We start from the raw sequence: 8191 nt of genomic DNA on the forward strand, positions 1-8191 counted from the left end.
GCAGCCACTGGCCACATGTGGCTTTCCAAATGCAAATTTGAATTTATTACAAGCAAATGACCCTCAAAACTCAATTCCTCAGTCACACTTGCCACATTTCAAGTGCTCGATAGTCACATGAGGCTAGTGGCTACCCTCTGGGACAGAGGAGCTATGCATTTCCCTCATGGCAGACGGCTGCCCTAGATCTGTGCAGTTCCAATATGGCGGCTGCTAGCCATAGGTGGCTCTTTACATTTGTATCAATTAAAATTAGAAACTCTGGGGGCGCCCAGGTGGCTCAGTCGGTTGAGTGTCCAACTCTTAATTTCGGCTTAGGTCGTGATCCAGGGTCATGGGATAGAGCCCCACGTCAGGCTTCACGCTGAGCGTGAAGACTGCTTAAGATTCTCTCTCTCCCTCAGGCCCTCTCCCCTGTTTGTGCTCTCTCGCTCTCTAAAATAAAATACAGTAGATAGATAGATAGATAGATGATAGATAGATAGATAAAATAAGAAATTCTGCTTCTCAATCACACTACACTACCACATTCCAAGTGCCCAGCAGCCATATGACTAGTTGCTACTGACAGAACAGCACAGATATAGAACATTCCCATCATCACAGAACATTCCCCTGGACGGTGTTGCCTTTTAGCCATTTTTCCTGGCTCTTTTTCTGGATCACCTGCATGACTTTCAGAGTCAAACTCCATGACCACCTCAGACAAAAAAAACATGGTTAGATGTACCTGCATACTCAGGACCCTTGCCCCATGATTTACGTGGCATTCACATCCAGGTTTTCTTTTTCTGCTGTCTTCCTTGCCCCCTAGGTTATAACAGTAACTCTCCCAGCCACAGTAGTGTAAGACAAGCATCTCCTGGCTCAGGTTTCAGACACAGTTTCCAACTGAAAGAGGAGTCAAGGCCACTTCTAAACACCTCCTCCACTGTTCCTGCCCATTTACTCACCTTGAAGCAATGTGCCAAAGGAATTTCCCAGGAAGGCAGTCGAGGAGGAGTCGGAGTCTAAAGATTACTGGGCAGGGCTGGCCAGGATTTATTATGGCCCTCAGCTGACCCACCGATCATGCATGAGAGCCTGCTTTGGTGGTAAAAGAAGGTCTTCAACGTCAGTGGGGGAGGGGGCGATATCAGACAGCACTTGTAGCCCACATCTGTGCACCAAATATGCTGACACACAATTCGGTGGAGGTCCAGACACAGGGACACAGAGAAGACAGACAGACAGACGTGTGTGCGCACACGCACACACACAGAACTCTTGCTACGTGTGACAGATTGTTTCCACATCATAAGCACATACCTTTGCAAAGCCCACTGATTCTGTACCAACATCACTGCCCATGGCCATTGAGGTCGCACAAAGCATCCCACTCCAGAAGATGCTAATTGGGGAGCTGGATTAATAGGACCTAGGTGATACCTTTTTGCTAGCTGGTCTTCCTCTCCTTCTCGGAAAACTCCTTCATTAGACTCACTTTTGGGGGGTTTAAATGACCGAAATAGATAGACGGCTTCCAGACAGGTAAGAATGTTCTCCTGGAGAAGGCAAGAAGATCCTGGATTTTACTTCATTGGTTGTCACATTAACTCGGATTTATTAACCACATTTATATAGAACTTATTGTGGTTTGGGGAAGCACAGGGGTCAGCGTGGGGGGAGGTCACGAACACTGCAAAAGATCCATTTTATTTTGTTAATTCAAACTGCCAGGGATCGGAACAGATCTGTCCCTTCAGTGTCTCCCCCTACATTTGTGTACGGGATACGTACAGACGAAGACACACGCTTCTATGCTCAGCGTCTCTAAATCCCTAACCGCCAGTTGGAGCAGAGACTCATCCTTTGGTTGGATTTATGCAGTTATGACAATTTTTCAGCCTCTCCCTCCCACGACTATAGGATAAACCTCCCCTCCGTATACTGCCCGATTCTAGAGAATAGTTCAAGTTTCTCTCTGCTGCCACTTTTCAAAAGCTTGGGTTGTAAAAGTAAACATACGCAGCATTTCTATAGCGGCAATGACCGTAATTTGTATATTGGAAGCCAACTCTTGTCATTTGAGATAGCCTCAAGGTCCAAAACCCTGACAGAAGTAAAGCTGATGAGGGGGAAATCCACAGCTCTAGTTCGGCCTTTTCTGAGCCCTAGAGTAGGATGTTTGCGTCTCCTCCCAAGTTTGGCAAACTTGTACAAGCTGGTGCAGAGCGCCTTTCCGACTACGTGGATAATGTGCATTTCAAACATACCCAGTGTTGAAAGCACGCTGGCTTTCCTTGGAAAAACAATGATGAAGAGACGGTGAACTAAAACGCCCTTGCTTTCAAAGGAAGCACATCATCCATAGTATCTCTACAATATTGAGTTTTTTCAACGAAGAAAATGCAAGAATTTGGGATGTATCGAAGCTGGTGTTAAATCACAATTAGACTTCATCTGAAACTCCAGAAATTTATAATTTTTTAAACTTCTAAATCGAGTAAGAGCGTGGGCTCCCTGAGTGTTAACACATAGACTAGGACCTAATATTTTTGAAGATTTATCCTTTAAATAAAGAGGCATTACGTATTTAGTGACAGCTACTTTCAAGAGAAATGAACAACCGCCCATGGATGGTTCTGTTTCAAATGATTAATGGTTATGGAGACATTTGGGGACTGTTTTGATTGAGGTCTAGTGATTTTTCATGACAGATGCAGTCGGCTTTTTATTTACGTGATTAGTCACAAACTGTTTTCATACTTTGAAGGTGGAAATGGAAAGACCAAGGATCTTAGTTAAAAGATTCAACACTACATTTCCTTGATCGGTTTTTGGGGTTTGTTCTCCCTGATGGTTGGGACAAAACATTCCTCATTTTCCTAATTCTTTTCTAAGCTTCCTGCTCCTACTCTCCCTCATTCATTTGCCTCTCCCCTCTCCCTTCCCCTTCACTCTCCTCCCCCTCCTTGCTCTTAGCCCTCTCTCACAACTAAGCACCCTGGTTATGGTCCCTGGCCTTATAAAAGTCGCTGATGTCCAATCCATGAAAAGAGCTGTGTGTCAGTCCAGCTCAAGGACTCGGCCACTTCAAGAGACCACTAGTGCATCATGTCCCCAGGTGCCAGCTGCAGGCTCTTCCAAGAGGGGCTCACTGGGTGTTCCACCACCTGCCAAGAGCCAGAAGTGTTTGGTTCTCCACTCTGCTCTCAAATCTTAGCTCTGTCCTTCTAGGTGTTTCCATCAGAGTGATTTAAATGCAAATCGCTTACCTTCGTTCTTCTGTGAAAAGAGGACAAAAACCAGTTTGAGATCCCAGAGGCACCCTCTGTCTTCTGATTCATTTCCATTTTTAAAACATTAGCCTGAAACATTAAACGTTTGATCCAAAAATTCAGGTATAGGGAGTCCAAGGAACTGGTCTCAGGAGGTCGGTTTTCAGGCCACATATTATGCTTACCCTAGAAAATATGAGATGTTGTGGTAATGAATTCACTCCGGGAGGAGATGTGAGGGCAAGAGAGAAGTTCTCCCTTGTAAGTCCCGTTGGGACTTAGTCCCCAGCTCCTGCACTTTTCTGAGGCACAGGTCTTCTCATCATTTAATCATACCCAGGAGAGACCTCACAATGCACATCTGAATCCTCCAGACTGGTCGTTTGCTGTGTCTCCTGGACAATTGGGGGTTACAAAAAGTGTTAACCTTGAAACCTTACATCTGCACAGTGCAGGACAGTTTTCAAAGGGATCTCAAAGATGTGATCTTATTGGACTTTTACAAGGTCCCGTGGCTTTTACAAGGTCCAGTGGCAGAGAAAATAGACAGATGTAAGGTGCAGGTATCCTCCAGACCGGAGAGGGAGCTGTAGGGTCAACCCTGAATCGAAATTCCAATCCCACCGTTCATTCACTGTGTAACCTGCGTCAATTTATCGCCCATCTCTGAGCTTCTGCTTGTTCGTTTCTCAGCCTGAGATAATAATAGTACCTGCTTCACAAAGTTGCTCCAGGGTTGAGAGCGATGAGGAAGTCATCTGAAGCATTTAGCGTCATATCTGGCACATGTAAACTGTTCAGGACATGTCATTTATCATTATTAATAAATATGTTCAACCTACATGAGAGGAGCCTGCAAAGGAATCTCCGACACTAAAAGTTAATCCTGTATGTTCATCAACTGGCAAGGACAAGATCCTGAATTGGCAGTGGAATTTACAGATGCAGATCTTAGCATTTGAAGATAACGGCACTTTGTAAGCAACTAATGCTCCGAAACTCAAAAAGGCTCAGCGCCGTGGACAGGTTTTATTACTTGGCCTAGTGATTAAAACTTTGCTTATTATTTATAGACCATTATTTAGAAATAGTTGCAGTGTTGTTATTTCACTTTTTAGCTATGCATTATTCATAAACACAAGTCATGCTTACCTTGACTGTTTTTTGGGTTCAGTGTTCTCTGGGTTTCCCGGACAATCAGCTGTTGGGGCAACATTGGCTTGATGTACATGCCTCCTGCTTCTGCTTTTCTAAATTTCCTTGCTTAGAACTCTGAACAATCTGTAGCAAGTCTTGCCCCTCTCTAAAATGAGCTAATTTTATAAAATAAGAAATGTGATAATTATTTTTTTTAAGTTTACTCATGCATTAAAACATACTCCACTCTTTTGTTCCACGTCTGCTCAGCTCAGAAGGGTGGACCAAACTGGGGGACACAAGTTTCTTTGTGTGCTAGGCAGCTTCCTTACATAATATAACTGTAATACACAAACAAACAAATAAACAAATAAGCTCACGGGCTTCTAAGAACAAAGATTTAATTCTCACTTATGTTACAGATCAACTGAGAGTTGGTTGTGACTCTGCTCTGTGTCTTTTCATCCTGGGACCAAGCCCATCTGGATCATGTTGATCTCAAGGAAGAACGAGAATGCAATGGTGGATCCAACCAGTGGCAGAAACACATAACGGTGCGACCACATGATGACTCTTCAGCTTCTACCAGGAAGAGGCACACCACCTTTCCACTCATGTTTTTATAGAGCCCAGCCTGCCCAATGTTTGCTGAAGGAAATCCACCTATAGGGCGCAACACTGCAAGCCACATGGCAGGAGTAGGCACACACATCCCTCCACAAAGGGCAGCCAACGACAACAATAACACAGTCTACTCCACTCTGAGGCTTGGTTAACTCTCAACAGCATTCCTATCTGAGATCTTGTTCTATTGGTTTGGAGCCATTCCCAAGACTTAGAGATAAGTATGGAATGAATTTAAGATGCACTCTGGAATAGAACAAGGGTTGGCCAACTCTAGTCCGCTCCTATTTGTATGTGACCCAAGAGCTATGAACGATTTTCACATTTTTAAGGGGTTGTGTTTAAAAAGGGGGAGGCAGAATATGGGACAAAGACCAAGTATGGCCGACAAAGTCTAAAATATTTATTATCTGACCCTTTTACAAAAAGCTTGTCAACCCCTGGCATAAAACTTTAATTTGAGATTACCTCTGGAACATCCCTCTTGTCTGCACTAGAAGTGATCCATGTCTATCCCAGTCAAAATCAGCTCTGGAAGTAACAAATGTAGCCTCTAATTCAGTGCCTGTTAATCAGGTTAGAGTTACTCCTCTAGAATCTGGAGTCTAGACCCCAAAGAACCTGTCTATCCATATCTCTGAGACTGCACTTACCACACTGGATTATAATTCCTTTTTTTTTTCCTACCTTCACGCCCCACCGAAGGACTATTATCATTTCTCTGAGGGAAGACACAGAGATGTCCCACACTCAGCCCAGTGCTTGACAGAGGTGTTTACACACACTTTCAATCGACATACACCAAACTACCAGCATGACAGAGACTCTTAGGGCACCAGCTCTCATTTTCATCATAAATCCCCTTGCTGTTAAATAAATTCCTTGACTGAGCTTATTTATCTGAAAAATCAAAATGGAAATGTTTGTCACCATAAGGCTTTTTTAAGTACTTACTTATAGATGGTAGAAGAAAGTTATGTTCAGTCCACCACACTCACTGAAATCCATCAGACAACAAAATGACCCCAAAGGTACGGAAACTCCATTTTTAAATTAAGTGAAGCAAATCTCTGCCTCACGTTAAAACTATAAAGAACATCAGTCAAACAAATAAAATAAAATGTAGTAAAATTAGAGAGTATGTAAGAGTTGACATAATTTCCTCAGAAGTTTCTCTCAAAGGAAGAACCATAATCCTGAAAGAGTAGCCTGACTCGTGACCCAACGCAGGGACATTGGGAGGACACAGAGAGAGAGTTCTGGCTGCAGAACTAAGGCGGACTGACAGAGACCCGGATTCTGCAAACACATCAAGCTCAGTATCTAAAGTCTAGCACCCCAGTCCAGGGAAACTACCAGATGTTACAGAAAGGAAGGGTCAGTCACCAAATCAAAATGCAGGGAGTATGTGCTCGCTTGCTAGGATTGCTGGAACAAAGTACCACACACGGGGCGGCTTATCAACAAAAAGCTCTTGCCTCCCAGGTCTGGAGGCTGGAAATCCGAGATCAAGATGTCGGCAGGTTTGGCTCCGTCTGAGAGATGTGAGGGAACCATCTATCCCAGGTCTCCCTCCTGGGCTTGTAGATGGCATCATCCACTCTCTGCCTTCATGCTCACTTGCCATTCTTCCTGTGTGTGTGTCCGTTTCTTCACGTGGGTTCTTTTACAAGGACACCAGTCATATGGATAAGGGGCCCACTCTGCTCCAGTGTGACCTCCTTTTAACTAATTACATCTGCGATGTCCCTACCTCCAACTAGGTCATATTCTGAGGTACTGGGAGTTAGGACTTTATTAATGTTGGGGAGGGGAAGGAGGAGGGCACACAACTCAACCCATAACACACAGGAAGACTGAGACTTGGGATACACCATGAGCCACCTCTACCTTCTCAATATCAGAGTCTGCAGTGAAACACCCTCTCTGCAAAAGTCAGTGATAGACGAGCAGCTGTTCAAATGATACTTCTTAATTCATTCTGGGGATTGCCCAGCTCACTCTGTCACGCCCTTCCCAGCATCTCCTCTCAACCCTATCACTCCACATTATCCTGTAGCAAATGCAGATAGAATGGACTCCATTTAAACATGAGTCATACCCTATGAGCCAGCAATAGCACTGCTAGGAATTTACCCAAGGGATACAGGAGTACTGATGCATAGGGGCACTTGTACCCCAATGTTTATAGCAGCACTCTCAACAATAGCCAAATTATGGAAAGAGCCTAAATGTCCATCTACTGATGAATGGATAAAGAAATTGTGGTTTATATACACAATGGAGTAATACGTGGCAATGAGAAAGAACGAAATATGGCCCTTTGTAGCAACGTGAATGGAACTGGAGAGTGTGAGGCTAAGTGAAATAAGCCATACAGAGAAAGACAGATACCATATGGTTTCACTCTTATGTGGATCCTGAGAAACTTAACAGAAACCCATGGGGGAGGGGAAGGAAAAAAAAAAGAGGTTAGAGTGAGAGAGAGCCAAAGCATAAGAGACTCTTAAAAACTGAGAACAAGCTGACGGTTGATGGCGGGTGGGAGGGAGGGGAGGGTGGGTGATGGGTACTGAGGAGGACACCTTTTGGGATGAGCACTGGGTGTTGTATGGAAACCAATTTGACAGTAAATTTCATATATTGAAAAAAAATAAAAAATAAAAAAATAAACATGAGTCATACACGTAAATGCTCTTAACATGGGATTTATGTGTTGATAATGAAAAGAGAGAAAAAAAAGGAACCTAGGTAGAAAAGCACATAAAGAACATACATCAGAAGAAGGATCACTCTGGAAAATCAGGGAAAATATTTGCAAATTATTCCCCAGAGTCCCAAAGGAACTCAAGATTAAGCGACTTCTTTGAAAAGAGATCTTTCAAAATTTACAAAAAGGGAAAGTAAAGACGTTGAGAGTAGACAGGGGAAAAAGCCAGTTGGCAATGTGTGGGAAGGGAATAGAGGAATAGAATCATTACAAAGCTCAAAGCCACAGCAGAGGCAACAAAGAATAGGATAAACAAAATTTAAGACCGTCACAGACTTGGAGAAAAAGTTTGAAGAAATTAAACAGAATAAAAAAGGAAAGAACAATGGTGTAAATAACTAGAAAGAACATGGTAAATATAGAAAGTGAGAAAAAGATTCCCAATATATGCATAACTGAT

General features: G+C 43.4%; 1 long non-coding RNA gene across 1 annotated transcript; it reads right to left on the reverse strand.

Annotated features, from left to right (window-relative positions):
* Window positions 1–396: 396 nt before the first annotated feature.
* LOC125175140 (uncharacterized) lies at window positions 397–7173 on the reverse strand. The gene is made up of 3 exons (XR_007155664.1): window positions 3973–7173; window positions 3258–3446; window positions 397–1544 (listed from the first exon to the last, which is right to left on the reverse strand). It is a non-coding gene; the product is annotated as an uncharacterized LOC125175140 (long non-coding RNA).
* Between the last annotated feature and the right edge of the window lie 1018 nt (window positions 7174–8191).

This window comes from Prionailurus viverrinus, chromosome A1, assembly GCF_022837055.1.
Source record: "Prionailurus viverrinus isolate Anna chromosome A1, UM_Priviv_1.0, whole genome shotgun sequence".
NCBI lineage: Eukaryota > Metazoa > Chordata > Mammalia > Carnivora > Felidae > Prionailurus > Prionailurus viverrinus.